At 35.7% G+C, this 16,658-nt stretch overlaps 2 long non-coding RNA genes across 3 annotated transcripts in view; both read left to right on the top strand.

The window, feature by feature from the left end:
- The window catches only part of LOC144616140 (uncharacterized), a 69,701-nt gene that overhangs the window by 2,158 nt on the left and 50,885 nt on the right, over positions 1-16,658 (top strand). The window lies entirely within an intron of this gene.
- Positions 10,117-15,452, top strand: LOC132692111 (uncharacterized). Its single transcript, XR_009616182.3, has 3 exons — positions 10,117-10,754; positions 10,913-11,028; positions 12,801-15,452. It is a non-coding gene; the product is annotated as an uncharacterized LOC132692111 (long non-coding RNA).

The following is a 16,658-nucleotide window of genomic DNA, read 5'->3' as shown; positions in this document are numbered from 1 at the left end:
TCATATGGTATTTGTCTTTTCTGATTTCACTTCATACTTCATGTGTCTATCCACGTTATTGCAAATGGCAAGATCTCATCCTTTTTCATCGCTACGTAATATTCCTGTGTGTGTGTGTGTGTGTGTGTGTGTGTGTGTGTATTCTTTACCCATTCATCTATCTGTGGACACTGGGTTGCTTTCATATCTTGGGTATTGTAAATAATGCTGCAGTAGACATAGGGGTGCATATATCTTTTCATACTAGTGTTTTGTTTTCTTTAGGTGAATACCCAATAGTGGAATTACTGGATCATGTACTATTTCTATTTTTAATTTTTTGAGGAAACTCCATACTGTTTTCTACAGTGACTATAACAATTTACATTCCCACCAACACACACAACAGAATGCCAGGGCTCCTATTTCTCCACATCCTCATCAACATTTGTTATTTCTGTTCTTTTTGGTTCCAGCTGTTCTGACAGGTGCAGGTGGTATCTCATTATAGTTTTGATTTACATTTCCTTGTTTAATGATGTTGACCTCTTTTCATGTGTTTGTGGCCATCTAGATGTCTTCAAAAAAAATTTTTTTTTAATATTTATTTTTGAGAGAGAGAGAGAGAGCAAGCAGGGGAGGGGCAGAGAGGGAGGGAGACACAGAATCTAAAGCAGGCTCCAGGCTCTGAGCTGTCAGCACAGACCTGACATGGGGCTTGAACTCATGAGCTGTGAGATCATGACCTGACCTGAGCCAAAGTCGGATGCTCAACTGACTGAACCACCAAGGCACCCTGGATGTCTGTTTTAGAAAAATGTCTCTGCAGGTTCTCTGCCCATTTTTAATTGAATTATGTGTGTGTGTGTGTGTGTGTGTGTGCTGTATGAGTTCTTCATATATTTTGGATATTAACCCCTTATCAGATATATCATTTGCAAATATCTTCTCCCATTCAGTAAAGTGCCTTTTTGTTTTGTTGATGGTTTCCTTTGCTGTGCAAATGCATTTTAATTTGGTGTAGTCCCAATATTTATTTTTGCTTTTGTTTCATTTGGCTCAAGAGTCATACCTAGAAAAATGTTTCCATGGCTGCTGTCAAAGAAATTACTGCCTATGTTTTCTTCTAGAAATTTTATGGTTTTGGGTCTCATATTTAGGTCTTTAATCCGTTTTGAGTTTATTCCTGTGTATGGTGTAAGAAAACTGTCCAGTTTCATTCTTTCGCATGTGGCTGTCCAGTTTTCCCAGCACCATTTATTGAAGACTCTGTCTTCTCACCATTGTATGTAAATTCTCGCCTCCTTTGTCATAGATCAACTGACCATACAAGTGTAGGTTTATTTCTGGATTCTCTGTTGTATTTCATTGATGTATGTGTCTTTTTTTTTTTTTCCCAGTACCCTGTTGTTTTCATTATGACATCTTTGTAATCTCTCTTGAGATCTAGAATTCTGATGCCTCTAGCTTTTTTCTTCTTTCTCAAGATTGCTTTGGCTATTTGGGGTCATTTGTGGCTCCATACAAATTTTAGTATTATTTGTTGTAATTCTGTGAAAAATGCTATTGGTATTTCAATAAGGATTGCATTGATTCTGTAGAGTGCTTTGGGTATATGGACATTTTAAGAACATTAGTTCTTCCAATCCATGAGCATGGAATATCTTTCCATTTATTTGTGGTGTCTTCAATTTGGTTCATCAGTGTTTTATAGTTTTCAGAGTATAAGTCTTTCACCTTCTTGATTAAGTTTATTCCTAGGTACTTTATTCTTTTTGGTGCAGTTGTAAATGGAACTTTTCTTAATTTCTCTCTCTGCTACTTTGTTATTTAGTATATAGAAATGCAGCTGATTTCTAGGTATTAATTTTGTATCCTGCAAGTTCACTGGATTCACTTATTCTAATAGATTTTTTTGGTAGAATCTTTAGGTTTTTCTACATAAAGTATCCTGTCATCTGCAAATAGTAGCAGTTTAAATTCTTCTTACCAATATGGATGCCTCCTCTTTTCCTTGTCTGATTGCTATGGCTAGGACTTTTGGTACTATGGAGAATGAAAGAGAAGAGAAGAGAGAAAGAGAAGAGAACAAGAAAGAGAAGACATCCTTGTCTTGTGCCTAATCTTAAAGGAATATCTTTCAGTTTTTTACCACTGAGTATGATGTTAGCTTGGATTTTTCATATATGACCTTTATTATGTTGAGATATGTTCCCTCAAAACTCACTTTGCTGAGAATTAATATTTTCAGATGCTTTTTGTGCATCTATTGAGATAACATGATTGTTTAATCCTTTGTTTTATTAATGCGTATAACATTGATTTGTGAATTTTGAACCATCCTTGCAGCACAGGAATAAATCCTACATGAATATTTGAATGATCCTTTTAATGTATTGTTGAATGTGGCTTGGTAATATTTTGTAGAGGATTTTTAACATCTATGTTTACCAGAGCTATTGGCCTGTGGTTTTCTTTTTTTGGAGTGTTTTGTATGATTTTGGTATCAGGGTAATGTTAGCCTCAGAAAATGTATTTGGAAGCTTTTCTTCCTCTCATATTTTGAAATGGTTTGAGGAGAATAGGTATTGAATATTTGGAAGAATAGGTATTAAAATTTGGAAGAATTCACTTGTGAATCCTTCTGGTCCTGGACTTATATCTTTTGATAGTTTTTTGATTACTGCCTCAATTTTGTTACTTGTAATTGGTCTATTCAAAGTTTGTATTTCTGCCTGGTTCAGTTTTGGAAGATTGTATGTTTCTAGGGAATTTATCCATTTCTTCTAGGAATTTCAGTTTGTTGGGACATTATTTTTCATGGTATTCTCTTATAATTCTTTGTATTCCTGTGGTATCAGTTGTTACTTCTTACCTCCATTTCTGGTTTTTTAAAGTTTATTTATTTTGAGACAGACAGAGACAGCATGAGTAGGGGAAGGGCAGAGAGAGAGGGCAGGCTCCACACCTTCAGCGTGGAGCCCAAATGCAAGGCTCAAATTCATGAAACCATGAGATCATGATCTGAGCCAAAACCAAGAGTCAGATGCTTAATTGACTGAGACACCCAGGTGTCCCTCCATTTCTGATTTTATTTATTTTTATTCTTTCTCTCTTTTTATCTTGATGAGTCTGGCAATGAGTTTGCCAATTTTGTTTATATTTTCAAAGATCTAGCTCTTGGTTTCATTGATTTTCTCTCTCTCTCTCTTTTTTTTTTTTTTTTTTTTTTTGTCTATGTAACTTATGTCTGCTTTGGTCTTTATTATTTCCTTTTTTCAACAGATCTTGAGCTTTGTTTGTTCTTCTTTTTCTACTTCTTAAGGTGTAAGGTTAAATTGTTTTTTTGAGTTTTATCTTGTTTCTTGAGTTAGGTTTGTATTGCTGTGGAATTCCTTCTTAGAACTGCTTTAGCTATGTTCCCAGAGATTTTGAACCATTGTGTTATCATTTTTATGTTTACGCATTTTTTTTAGTTCTTTGATTTCTTCATTGGCCCATTCATTGTGTAGTATCATGTTGTTTAGTCTACACGTGTTTGTGTTTTTTCCATTTTTTTCTTGTGATTCATTTTCAGTTTCATACTGTTGTAGTTGGAAAAGATGCATGATATGATTTCACTCTTCATAAATTTATTGAGATTGGTTTTCTGGCCTAATATGTGATATGTCCTGGAGAATGTTCCATGTGCACTTTGAAGGAATGTTTATTCTTTTTGGATGGAATGTTGTCTGTTATGTCTATCTGGTCTAATGTGTAATTCAAAAACATTGTTTCCAGATTGATTTTCTGCCTGGATGATCTATATAGTAATGTAAATGGATTGAGAAACTCCTTTACTATTATTATATTACCATCAATTTCTCTCTTTATGCCATTAATATTTGCTTTATGTATTTATGTGCTCTAGTGTTGGGTGCATAGATTTTTACATTTGCTATATCTTCTCATTGGGTTGGTCATTTTATCATTATATAATGTTCTTTTGTGTCTTGTTACATCGTTTTTTAAGGTCTATTTTGTCTGATATAAGTATTGTCACCATGGCTTATGTGTGCCTTCCATTTTCATAGTGAATGTTTTTCCATCCCTTCACTTCCAGTCTGTATGCATCTTTAGGTTAAAGGTGGGTCTCAAAAAAATGGACATTCAGATAATGGAACAGAATAAAGACCCCAGAAATACACCCACAAACATATGGCCAATTAATCTTTGACAAAGCAGGAAAGAATATCCAATGGTAAAAAGACAGTCTCTTTAGCAAATGGTGCTGGGAAAACTGGATAGCAACATGCAGAAAAATGAACCCCAGGCCACTTTCTTACACCATACACAAAAAACAAACTGAAAATGGATTAAAGACCTAAAAGTAAGACAGGAAGCCATCAAAATCTTAGAGAAGAAAGTAGGCAACAACCTCTTTGACCTCAGACACAGCAACTTCTTACTCAGCACATCTTTGGAGGCAAGGGAAACAAAAGCAAAAATGAACTATTGGGACCTCATAAAGATAAAAAGCTTCTGCACAGCAAGGCAACTGATGGAATAGGAGAAGATAGTTGCAAATGACATATCAGATAAAGCATCAGTATCCAAAATCTATAAAGAACTTATCAAACTCAACACTCAAAAAACAAATAATCCAGTGAAGAAATGGGCAAAAGACATGAATAGGCACATCTCCAAAGAAGATATCCAGATGGCTAACAGACATATGAAAAAGTGCTCAACATAAAGAAGAAGTGATACACACACACACACACACACACACACACACACACACACTGGAATAGTACTTGGCAATCAAAAAGAATGAAATCTTGCCATTTGCAACTACGTGGATGGAGCTAGACTATATTATTCTAAGTGAAATAAGTCAGAGAAAGACAAATATCATATGACTTCACTCATGTGGAATTTAAGATACAAAACAGATGAACATAAGGGAAGGAAAGCAAAAATAATGTAAAAACAAGGAGGGGGACAAAACATAAGAGACTCTAAATACAGAGTACAAACTGAGGGTTGCTGGAGGGTGAGGGGATGAGCTAAATGGGTAAAGGGCATTAAGGAAGACACGGGATGAACACTGGTTGTTATACATAGGGGATGAATCACTGGAATCTGCTGAAATCTTTATTGTGCTATATGCTAACTAACTTGGATGTAAATAAATAAATAATAGTTATAGGACAGAGAAAATGGGAAGGGGGAATATTCAAAGAAGTAATGGCTAAGAAATTTTCAGTATTGAAGATGTTACTTTTTATTTTCAAATACAGTGTTAATTACTTAAAACATAAAATATTCTTCAGTGACAAAAGTTCTGCATGTTTGCTTACACTTTTATAACCTATATATAGTACACAGAAAGAGTCCTTATGTGGTAGAGTGGAAATAACTCTCTGTAAAAGCTGATAAACTTAATTATATTCAATTTGACATTTTCTTCCCCAAGAACAGACAAGCGCAAAGACACTTGTAGACAGTTTAACCAGCAAGTTGAAAAATCAGAAATGCAGACATATTATACACTGTAATATTCAATTCTCTCAAGATTTTTCACAATGGCATACAACTTAAATATAAAAGTAAATTAATAACTAAACTGTGTAGTGAATTTTCAGTAACTGTACATGCACTCAGTTGACTCTTATCAATAACTGTTATTGGAAAAAACTCACAATCTCCTATAAGAATCAACACAAAGAGTCACTCCCCTGATCTTAAGCTTATCCCATACCCTTGTGTCTCCATCATGGACAGACACCGAGTTGTTAACAAATAAACTATAGTTTCTAGTGTTTTCATAAATAAAATAAGAAAATAAAAATAAATTAAGAAAACAGAGGTGAGTCTCTCGTAGACAGAATATAGATTGGTCTTCCTTTTTTGTCCGTTCTACCTTTCTTTGTCTTTTTTTTTCTTTTTCATTTTTTAAAATTTTATTTTATTTTTTTATTTTTTATTTTTTAAAATTTACATTCAAATTAGCATATAGTGAAACAATGATTTCAGAAGTGGATTCCTTAATGCCCCTTACCCATTTAGCCTATCCCCCCTCCCACAACCCCTCCAGCCACCCTGTTTGTTCTCCATATTTATGAGTCTCTTCTGTTTTGCCCCACTCCCTGTTTTTATATTATTTTTGTTTTCCTTCCCTTCTGTTCATCTGTTTTGTCTCTTAAAGTCCTCATATGAGTAAAATCATATGATTCTTGTCTTTCTCTGACTAATTTCACATAGCATAATACCCTCTAGTTCCATCCACGTAGTTGCAAATGGCAAGATTTCATTCTTTTTGATTGCCAAGTATACTCCATTGTATATGTATACATCTTCTTTATCCATTCATCCATTGATGGGCATTTGGGCGCTTTCCATACTTCGGCCATTGTTGGTAGTGCTGCTATAAACATTGGGGTGCATGTGCCCCTTCCAAACAGCATATCTGTGACCCTTGGATAGATACCTAGTAGTGCAATTGCTGGGTCATAGGGTACTTCTATTTTTAAATTTGTGAGAAACCTCCATACTGTTTTCCAGAGTGGCTGCACCAGTTTGCATTCCCATCTTCAGTGCAAAAGAGAACCTCTTTCTTTACATCCTCTCCAACATCTGTTGTTGCCTGAGTTGTTAATGTTAGCTATTCTGACAGGTGTAAGGTGGTATCTCATGGTAGTTTTGATTTGTATTTCCCTGATGATGAGTGATGGAGCATTTTTTCATGTGTCGGTTGGCCATCTGGATGTCTTCTTTGGAGAAGTTCTATTCATGTCTTTTGCCCATTTCTTCCCTGGATTATTTGTTTTTTGGATGTTGAGTTTGAGAAGTTCTTTATAGATTTTGGATACTAACCCTTTATCGGATAAGTCATTTGCAAATATCTTCTCCCATTCCATCGGTTGCCTTTTAGTTTTGCTGATTGTTTCCTTTGCTGTGCAGAAGCTTTTTATCTTGATGAGGTCCCAATAGTTCATTTTTGCTTTTGTTTCCCTTGCTTGTGGAGACGTGTTGTGTTGAGTAAGAAGTTGTTGCAGGCAAGATGAAAGAGGTTTTTCCCTGCTTTCTCCTCGAGGATTTTGATGGCTTCCTGTCTTACATTGAGGGCTTTCATCCGTTTTATTTTTGTGTATGGTGTAAAAAAGTGGTCCAGGTTCATTTTTCTGCATGTCGCTGTCCAGTTTTCCCAGCACCATTTGCTGGAGAGACTGTCTTCATTCCATTGGATATTCTTTCCTGCTTTGTCAAAGATTAGTTGGCCATACGTTTGTGGGTCCATTTCTGGGTTCTCTATTCTATTCCATTGATGAGTGTCTCTTCTTGTGCTAGTACCATACTGTCTTGATTACAGCTTTGTAATATACCTTAAAGTCTGGGATTGTGATGTCTTCTGCTTTGGTTTTCTTCTTCAAGATTGCTTTGGTTAATAGGGGTCTTTTCCAGTTCCATACAAATTTTAGGATTGTTTGTTCTAGCTGGTGTTACTTTGATAGGGATTGCATTGAATATGTAGATTGCTTTGGGTAGTATCAACATTTTAACAATATTTGTTCTTCCTATCCAGGAGCATGGAATCTTCTTCCATTTTTTCGTGTCTTCTTCAATTTCTTTCATAAACTTTCTATAGTTTTCAGTGTATAATTTTTCACCTCTTTGGTTAGATTTATTCCTAGGTATTTTATGGTTTATTGTGCAACTGTAAATGGGATCAATTCCTTGATTTCTTTTTCTGTTGCTTCATTGTTGATGTATAGGAATGCAACCGATTTCTGTGCATTGATTTTATATCCTGAAACTTTGCTGAATTCATGAATCAGTTCTAGCAGTTTTTTGGTGGAACCTTTTGGGTTTTCCATATAGAGTATCATGTCATCTGCAAAGAGTGAAAGTTTGACCTCCTCCTGGCTGATTTGGATGCCTTTTATTTCTTTGTGTTGTCTGATTGCAGAGGCTAAGACTTCCAATACTATGTTGAATAACAGTGGCGACAGTGGACCTCCCTGTCTTGTTCCTGACCTTAGGGGAAAGCTCTCAGTTTTTCCCCATTGAGGATGATATTAGTGGTGTGTCATTCATATATGGCTTTTATGATCTCAAGGTACGATCCTTCTATCCCTACTTTCTTGAGGGTTTTTATCAAGAAAGGATGCCGTATTTTGTCAAATGCTTTCTCTGCATCTATTGAGAGGATCATATGGTTCTTGTCCTTTCTTTTATTGATGTGATGAATCATGTTAATTGTTTTGTGGATATTGAACCAGCCCTGCATCCCAGGTATAAATCCCACTTGGTCGTGGTGAATAATTTTTTTAATGTATAGTTGGATCTGGTTGGCTAATATCTTGTTGAGGCTTTTTGCCTCCATGTTCATCAGGGAAATTGGTCTATAGTTCTCCTTTTTAGTGGGGTCTCTGTCTGGTTTAGGAATCAAGGTAATGCTGGCTTCATAGAAAGAGTTTGGAAGTTTTCCTTCCATTTCTATTTTTTGGAACACTTTCAAGAGAATGGATGTTAACTCTTCCTTAAATGTTTGGTAGAATTCCCTTGGAAAGCCATCTGGCCCTGGACTCTTGTTTTTTGGCAGATTTTTTATTACTAATTTCATTTCCTTCCTGGTTATGGGTCTGTTCAAATTTTCTATTTCTTCCTGTTTCAGTTTTGGTAGTGTATATGTTTCTAGGAATTTGTCCATTTCCTCCAGATTGCCCTTTTTATTGGCATATAATTAATCATAATATTTTCTTATTATTGTTTTTATTTCTGTTGTGTTAGTTATGATCTCTCCTCTTTCTTCTTGATTTTATTCATTTGGGTCCTTTCCTTTTTCTTCTTGATCAAACTGGCTAGTGGTTTATCAATTTTGTTAATTCTTTCAAAGAACCAGTTTCTGGTTCATTGATCTGTTCCACTGTTTTTTTGGTTTCAATAGCATTAATTTCTGCTCTAATCTTTATTATTTCCTGTCTTCTGCTGGTGTTGGGTTTTATTTGCTGTTCTTTTTCCAGCTCCTTAAGGCATAAGGTTAGGTTGTGTATCTGAGATCTTTCTTCCTTCTTTAGGAAGGCCTGGATTGCTATATACTTTCCTCTTATGACCGCCTTTGCTGCATCCCAGAGGTTTTGGGTTGTGGGAAGTCATTTTCATTGACTTCCATATACTTTTTAATTTCCTCTTTAACTGCTTGGTTAGACCATTCATTTTTTAGTAGGATGTTCTTTATTCTCCAAGTATTTGTTACCTTTCCAAATTTTTTCTTGTGGTTGATTTTGAGCGTTGTGTCTGAAAATATGCACGGTATGATCTCAATCTTTTTGTACTTACTTAGGGCTGATTTGTGTCCCAGTATATGGTCTATTCTGGAGAACGTTCCATGTGCACAGGAGAAGAATGTATATGCTGCTGCTATAGGATGAAATGTTCTGAATATATCTGTTAAGTCCATCTGGTCCAGTGTGTCATTCAAAGCCATTGTTTCCTTGTTGATATTTTGATTAGATGATCTGTCCATTGCTGGGTGTGGGGTGTTGAAGTCTCCTATTATTCTGGTAGTACTATCGATGAGTTTCTTTATGTTTGTGATTAATTGATTGATATATTTGTGGTGCTCTCACTTTGGTGCATAAATGTTTACAATTGTTAGGTCTTCTTGGTCTATAGACCCCTTGATTATGATATAATGCCCTTCTGCATCTCTTGATACAGTCTTTATTTTAAAGTCTAAATTATAAGTATGGCTACTCCAGCTTTCTTTTGTTGACCATTAGCATGATAGATGGTTCTCCACCCCCTTATTTTTTATATATAATTTATATATAATTTATTATATAATTAATAATTAGTCATTATTTATTAATTTAAGTAAATAATTGATTATTATTGTTAATTATTATTATTTATTATTAGAAAGCGATTTTTGTTTTCTTTTATCTTTTACTTATTAGAAAGGGATTCTAATCTATTTTCGACTGCAGCTAGTATTCTTATTATCATGATTCTAAATTCTGGTTCAGACATCTTGCTTGTATCTGTGTTGGTTAAATCCCTGGCTATCGTTTCTTCATGCTCTTTCTTTTGGGGTGAATTCCTTTGTTTTGTCATTTTGAAGGGAGAAAAGGAATTAATGAGGTAAAAAAAATTGAAATTAAAAAAAATTTAAGAAAATATTAAAATTAAAATTAAAATCACACACACACACAAATCGAATAGATGATGCTAGATCCTAGGTGTGTTTTGGTCTGGGTGTTGAAAGTTTAGATTAGACAGATTAGAGAAAAAAACAAAAGGCAGTGGGTAGAAAAAAAAAGGAAATCGTTTGAGAATTTGAAAGCATGCATACACTGAGGTAGATTAAAATGAGATGATGGGAGTAAAATAGAATTTGAAAAAACATACACAAAAGTAAAGAATATAGTAGAAAAAAATTAAAGAAAAATATTTTTAATAAAAATTAAAAATAAGTATGAATTTTTTTGTTTTCTGTATTTAAGAAAAAAGAAATGAAACAAAAAAAGAAAAATGAGAAAATAGAGAAAAAAAAGAAATCGTTTGAAAATTTGAAAAAGTGAATACATTGTAGTGGACTAAAATAAAATGATGGGAGTAAGATAGAATTTGAAAAAATTTACATAAAAGCAAAAATATAGTAATAAAAATTAAATAAAAATATTTTTAAAAGAAATTGAAGTAAAAATGAAGTTTTTGTCTTTCTGCATTCAAGAAGAAGAAAAGAAATGAAAAAGGAAAAAAAGGAAATTGTTTGAAAATTTGAAAAGGTGAGTACACTGAAGTAGGCTAAGATAAAATGATGGAAGTAAAGTAGAATTTGAAAAAATTTACACAAAAGTAAAAAATATAGTAATAAAATTTGAAGGCAGATATTTTTAATAAAAATTGTAAATAAAAGTGAATTTTTTCTTTTTCTGTATTCAAGAAAAAGAAAAGAATTGTAAAAGAGAAAAAGGAAAAAGAAAAAAAAAGAAAAAATTGAATAGATGAACCTGCTAACAGATTGAAGTAGGGCTGAAATTGCCTCCTTTTCCCCTAGAGGTCAGTCTGTGTAGCTCTTTATAGTCCATCAATTAAGCTGGCGGTGAGGCTTGTGTTCTTGAAGAGCAAAGTTGGCCAAGTTGGGCGGGGCTTGGTGTAACAGCTCTGATCTTCACTAGATGGCACTGCTAGCCTACGGGGGTGGATTGTTGCAGTGCTCTTAGGTGCATATGTGCATGCATGGGGTGAAAATCGCACCACCTAGCTACCCTGTCTGTTCTCCTGGATCAGCAATCACGCACCAGTCCTCTGTCTTCAGCTCTCATCCACTCCCTGCTTTTTCACTCTCCGTGACCAGGCCCCAGGCAGTATCTCTCTCCCATGTTTTGTCTCAGATGAGGCTGTTTTCCCTGGCCCCTTACTTCCAAAGGACTGTGGCTTTGACCTGTTCTTCCCCTCTGCGGGAGGGTCTCACCAAGCAGTGGCTGAATGAGCAATGGCCAAATGTCAACTGCACCCAAGAACGCCCTCTGGACCCTGCTGTTGTCGGTGCCCTGAGACTGCGGCCAGGTGCCAGCCCGCCCCCAAAAAAGTTCATGAGACAGTGTAGCAGTAGCGTTTCAGGGATTATGGAAAATCACAACACACATCTGGCACCAGGCTTCACCCTCAACAACGTTGCCCCAGCACCAGCGAATGTGGCCGCCTTCCAGGGTCTGGTGGGACCAGGTGGCTTCAACAGTCTCTACCAAATGTCCTTCTAGCAGTGGAACAGCTTTTCCCCATGTGGCCTGAGAACCTCCCGGACCCCACTCAGTTCCAGGGGATTTGCCCTTCCACCAGAGCACTGCCAGGTATCGAGCTGTGGAGTTGCAGCCTTTGTGCTCCCCTTGTTTACAGTCTTAATAGAATTTAAACCCTCTCCTTTCTCCTTTCTCCCTTTTTTAGTTTAGTCCCTGCGGCTGTTTCCAATTTTCCACTTTCTCTCCAGCTGCTTTCAGGGAATGGTGCTTTTCCCATATGCTCCCCCCCACCCCAGTCTCTGTCCTCTCTCTGCCCACAAAAGCACCTCTCTGCCCGCTGCGGCCTCTTGCTCCCCCAATTCAGCTCTCCGTGCCATGTACCTGCTGAATTCTGTGGTTCAGGTTATGCAGATTGTTGTGTTAATCCTCCAATCAGTTTTCTAGGTGTGTAGGATTGTTTAGTGTTGGTCTGCTGTATTTCATGGATGCGAGACGCACAAAAAGCTTCCATGCTGTTCTGCCATCTTTGCTCCTCCCTCCTCTTTGTCTTTTGATTGGCCCCTTAGTTCATTTACATTTAAAATTTTTTTTCACTATTTATTTTTGAGAGAGGGAGAGACAGAGCATAAGTGGGGAAGGGGCAGAGAGAGAGGGAGACACAGAATCTAATGCAGGCTCCAGGCTCTGAGCTGTCAGCACAGAGCCTGACATAGGGCTCAAACCCATAAACTGTGAGATCATGACCCAAGCCAAAGCTGGATGCTCAACCGGCTGAGCCACTCAGGCACCCCAAGTTCATTTACATTTAAAGTAACTATTGGGGCACCTAGGTGCTCAATTGGTTAAGCATCCAGCTTCAGCTCAGGTCATGATCTTATGGTTTGTGAGTTTCAGCCCCATGGTCTGACAGCTCAGAGCCTGGAGCCTGCTTTGGATTCTGTATCTCCCTCTCTCTACGCCCCTCCCCTACTCACACTCTGTCTCTCTCTGCCTCTCAAAAATAAATAAATGTTGAAAAAAAATTTAAATTTGTATACAGTAACTATTGATAGGTATGTACTTATTACTATTTTTAAAATTTATTTTCAGGAAAGAGGACCAAATAAATCACAAATGAGAAAAGAGAAATAACAACCAACAGCACACAAATACAATTATAAGAGAATATTATGAAAAACTATATGCCAACAAATTGGACAGCTGAGAAGAAATGGATATATTCCTAAAAATGTAAATTACCAGAACTGAAACCAGAAGAAATAGAAAATTTGGACAGACTTGTAATCAGCAAAGAACTTGAATCAGTAATCAAAAAACTCCTAACAAATGGAAGTCTAGGACCACCGACGAATTCTTCCAAGCATTTAAAGAAGAGTTAATACCTACTCTTCTCAAACTACTGCAAAAAGTAGAGAAGTATGGAAAACTTCAAAATTCATTCTATAAGGCTTGCATCACTTTGATACCAAAACCAGATAAAGACATTACAAAAAAAAGAGAACTGCAGGCCAATATCTCTGATTATCATAGATGCAAAATTCTCAACAAAATATTAGCAAACCAAATCCAACAATGCATTTAAAAAATTACTCAGCACGATTGAGTAGGATTTATTCCTGGGTTGTAAGTGTGGTTCAGTATTCCAAATCAATCAATGTGATACAGTGCATCAATAAGAGAAAGGAGAAGAATCATATAATCATTCCGATAGATGCAGAAAAACACCTTAACAATGTAACAAAGTACAGCAGCCATTCATGATAAAAACCCTCAACAAAGTAGATTTTGAGGGACCATACCTCAACATAAAGGCTATATTTGAAAAACCCACAGCTAACATAATCCCCTGGGGGGAAAAACTGAGAACCTGTACCCAAAGGTCAGGAACAAGACAAGGATGTTCACTCTCACCACTTTTATTCAAAAGAGTACTGGAAGTCCTGACCACAGCAATCAGAAAACAAAAAGAAATAAAAGGCATCCAGATTGGTAAGGAAGAAGTAAAGCTTTCACTATTTGCTGATGACATGATACTGTATATCATGTAGAAAACCCAAAACATGACACCAAAAAACTGCTAGTACTGATAAACGAATTCTATAAAGTCTCAGGATACAAAATCAATGTACATAAATCTGTTGAGTTTCTATACACTAATAGTGAAATAGCAGAAAGTGAAATTATGAAAGCAGTTCCATTTATGACCACACCAAAAAAAATTAGGAATGAACCTAATCAAAGAGGTGAAAAACCTGCACTCTGAAAATTATAAAATATTGATGAAAGAAATTGAAGATGATACAAAGAAATGGAAAGACATTCCATGTTCATGAATTGAAAGAACAAATCTTATTAAAATGTCTATACTACCCCAAAACAATCTACACATTTAATGCAGTCCCCATGAAAATACCAACAGCATTTTTCACAGAGCTAGAACAACAGTCCTAAAATTGTATGGAACCACAGTACACCCTAAATAGCCAAATGACTCTTGAAAAAGAAAAGCAAAGCTGAAGGCATCAGAATTCCGGAATTCAAGATGTATTACAAAGCTGTAGTAATCAAAACAGTATGGTAATGGTACAAAAATAGACACAAAGATCAAAAGAACAGAATAGAGAATGCAAAAATGGACCTACAACCATATGGTCAACTAATCGACAAAGCAGGAAAGAATATCTAATGGAAAAATGAGTCTCTTTAACAAATGGTGTTGGGAAAACTGGACAGCAACTTGCAAAAGAATGAAACTGGGCCACTTTCTTACACCATACACAAAAATAAATTCATAGTGGATTAAATAACTAAATATGAGGCTTGAAACCATAAAATTCCTGGAAGAGAACACAGACAGTAACTACTTTGACATCAGCCATAGCATCTTCTTTCTAGATATATCTCCTGAGGCGAAGGAAACAAAAGCAAAAATAAACTATAGGGATTACATCAAAATAAAAACCTTCTGCACAGTAAAGGAAACAGTCAACAAAACTGAAAGAAACCCTTTGGAATGGGAGAAGATATTTGTAAATGCCACAGCTGATAAAGAGTTAGTATCCAAAAAATGTAAAGAACTGATAAAACTCAACACCCAGAAATGAATAATCCAATTAAAAAATGGTTGGAAGACATAGTCATTTTTCCAAAGAAGACATAAAAATGGCCAACAGCCACATGAAGATTCTCAACATCACTTATCATCAGGGAAATACAAATCAAAACTACAATATCACTGCTTACCTATCACAATGGCTAACATCAACAACAGAAGGAACAATATGTTGGTGAAGACGTGGAGGAAAAGGAACACTCTAGCACTGCTGGTGGGAATGTAAACTGATGAAGCCACTTTGGAAAACAGTATAGAGGTTCCTCAAAAATTTAAAAATAGAGCTATCCTATGATTCAGCAATCACACTCCTGGGTATTTTAGCCAAAAAATACAGAAATAATCCAAAGGGATACATGCACCCTGATGTCTATAGCAGCATTATCTATGTTAGCCAAATTATGGAAGTAACCCACATGTCCATTGATTGATGAATGGATAAAGAATATATAGGGGCGCCTGGGTGGCGCAGTCGGTTGAGCGTCTGACTTCAGCCAGGTCACGATCTCGCGGTCCGTGAGTTCGAGCCCTGCGTCAGGCTCTGGGCTGATGGCTTGGAGCCTGGAGCCTGTTTCCGATTCTGTGTCTCCCTCTCTCTCTGCTCCTCCCCCGTTCATGCTCTGTCTCTCTCTGTCCCAAAATTAAATAAAAAACGTTGAAAAAAAAATTAAAAAAAAAAATATATGTATGTACATATGTACATACATATATGTATATGTACATATACAGATACATGTATATACATACATGTGTACATATATGTACATGCATATATACATGTATATATGCATGCAAATATATGTACATATGTAAATATGGGTACATGTAAATGGGTACATATACATACATATCAACCATACATATATATGTTTACACATACACATATACATACAATGGAATATTATTCAGCCATAAAAAGAATGAAATCTTGCCATTTGCAATGACATGGATAGAGCTAGGGAATATTATGCTAAGTGAAAAAAGTCAAAGAAAGACAAATACCATATAATTTCACTCAAGTGTGGAATTTAAGTAACAAAACAAATGATCAAAGGAAAAAAAGAGAGACATACCAAGAAATAGAATCTTAGCTATAGAGAACAAACTGATGGTTAAAAAGGAAGATGGCGGGGGGGGGGGGGGGATGAGTGAAATAGCTGATGGGGATTAAGGAGGGCATTTGTGATGAACACCGGGTGATGCATGGAAGTGTTGGACCGCTATATTGCACACCTGAAACTAATACTACACTGTATGTTAATTAACTGGAATTTAAATAAAAACTTTAAAAACCTATTATCTGATTTTTTTTATGGTTCTTTCTTTTTCTCTTGCTCTCTTTTTTAGTGATCAGTGATTATAGTATTTTGTTTGACTTTATTTTTCATTATTTTTTGTGGTCTTATCACAGTTACTGGATTTGTGGTTACCATGAGGTTCATATATAATATTGTAAGTACATAGCAGTCCATATTAATTTGGTGGGCATTTAAGTTCAAACACATTCTGTAACAACAAGAACAATAACAATAAAACAGAAAAGAAAAATGTTTTTTCTTTTTTAGTTTACCCCTTGTCTTCTCTATTTGTGCCCTTCTCCACATTTTATGTATATGTTGTCATATTTTACAACTTTTTATTCATGTATTTATGATGTCTAATTATGGTCATTTGTTTTGCATTTAAAGTTCTTTTAACATTTCTTGGAAGTCTGGTGTAGCAGTGATAAACTCCTTTATCTTTTGTTTGTCTAGACACTCTATCTCTCTTTCAAATCTGAATGATAACCTTTCCAGGTAGAGTATTACTCGTTGTAGGTTTTTTTCCTTTCAGTA

This window comes from Panthera onca, chromosome B1 (genome assembly GCF_046562875.1).
Source record: "Panthera onca isolate mPanOnc1 chromosome B1, mPanOnc1 haplotype 2, whole genome shotgun sequence".
Lineage (NCBI taxonomy): Eukaryota > Metazoa > Chordata > Mammalia > Carnivora > Felidae > Panthera > Panthera onca.
Note: the sequence above shows the minus strand (reverse complement) of the source record. Positions and strands in the feature narration are given on the sequence as shown.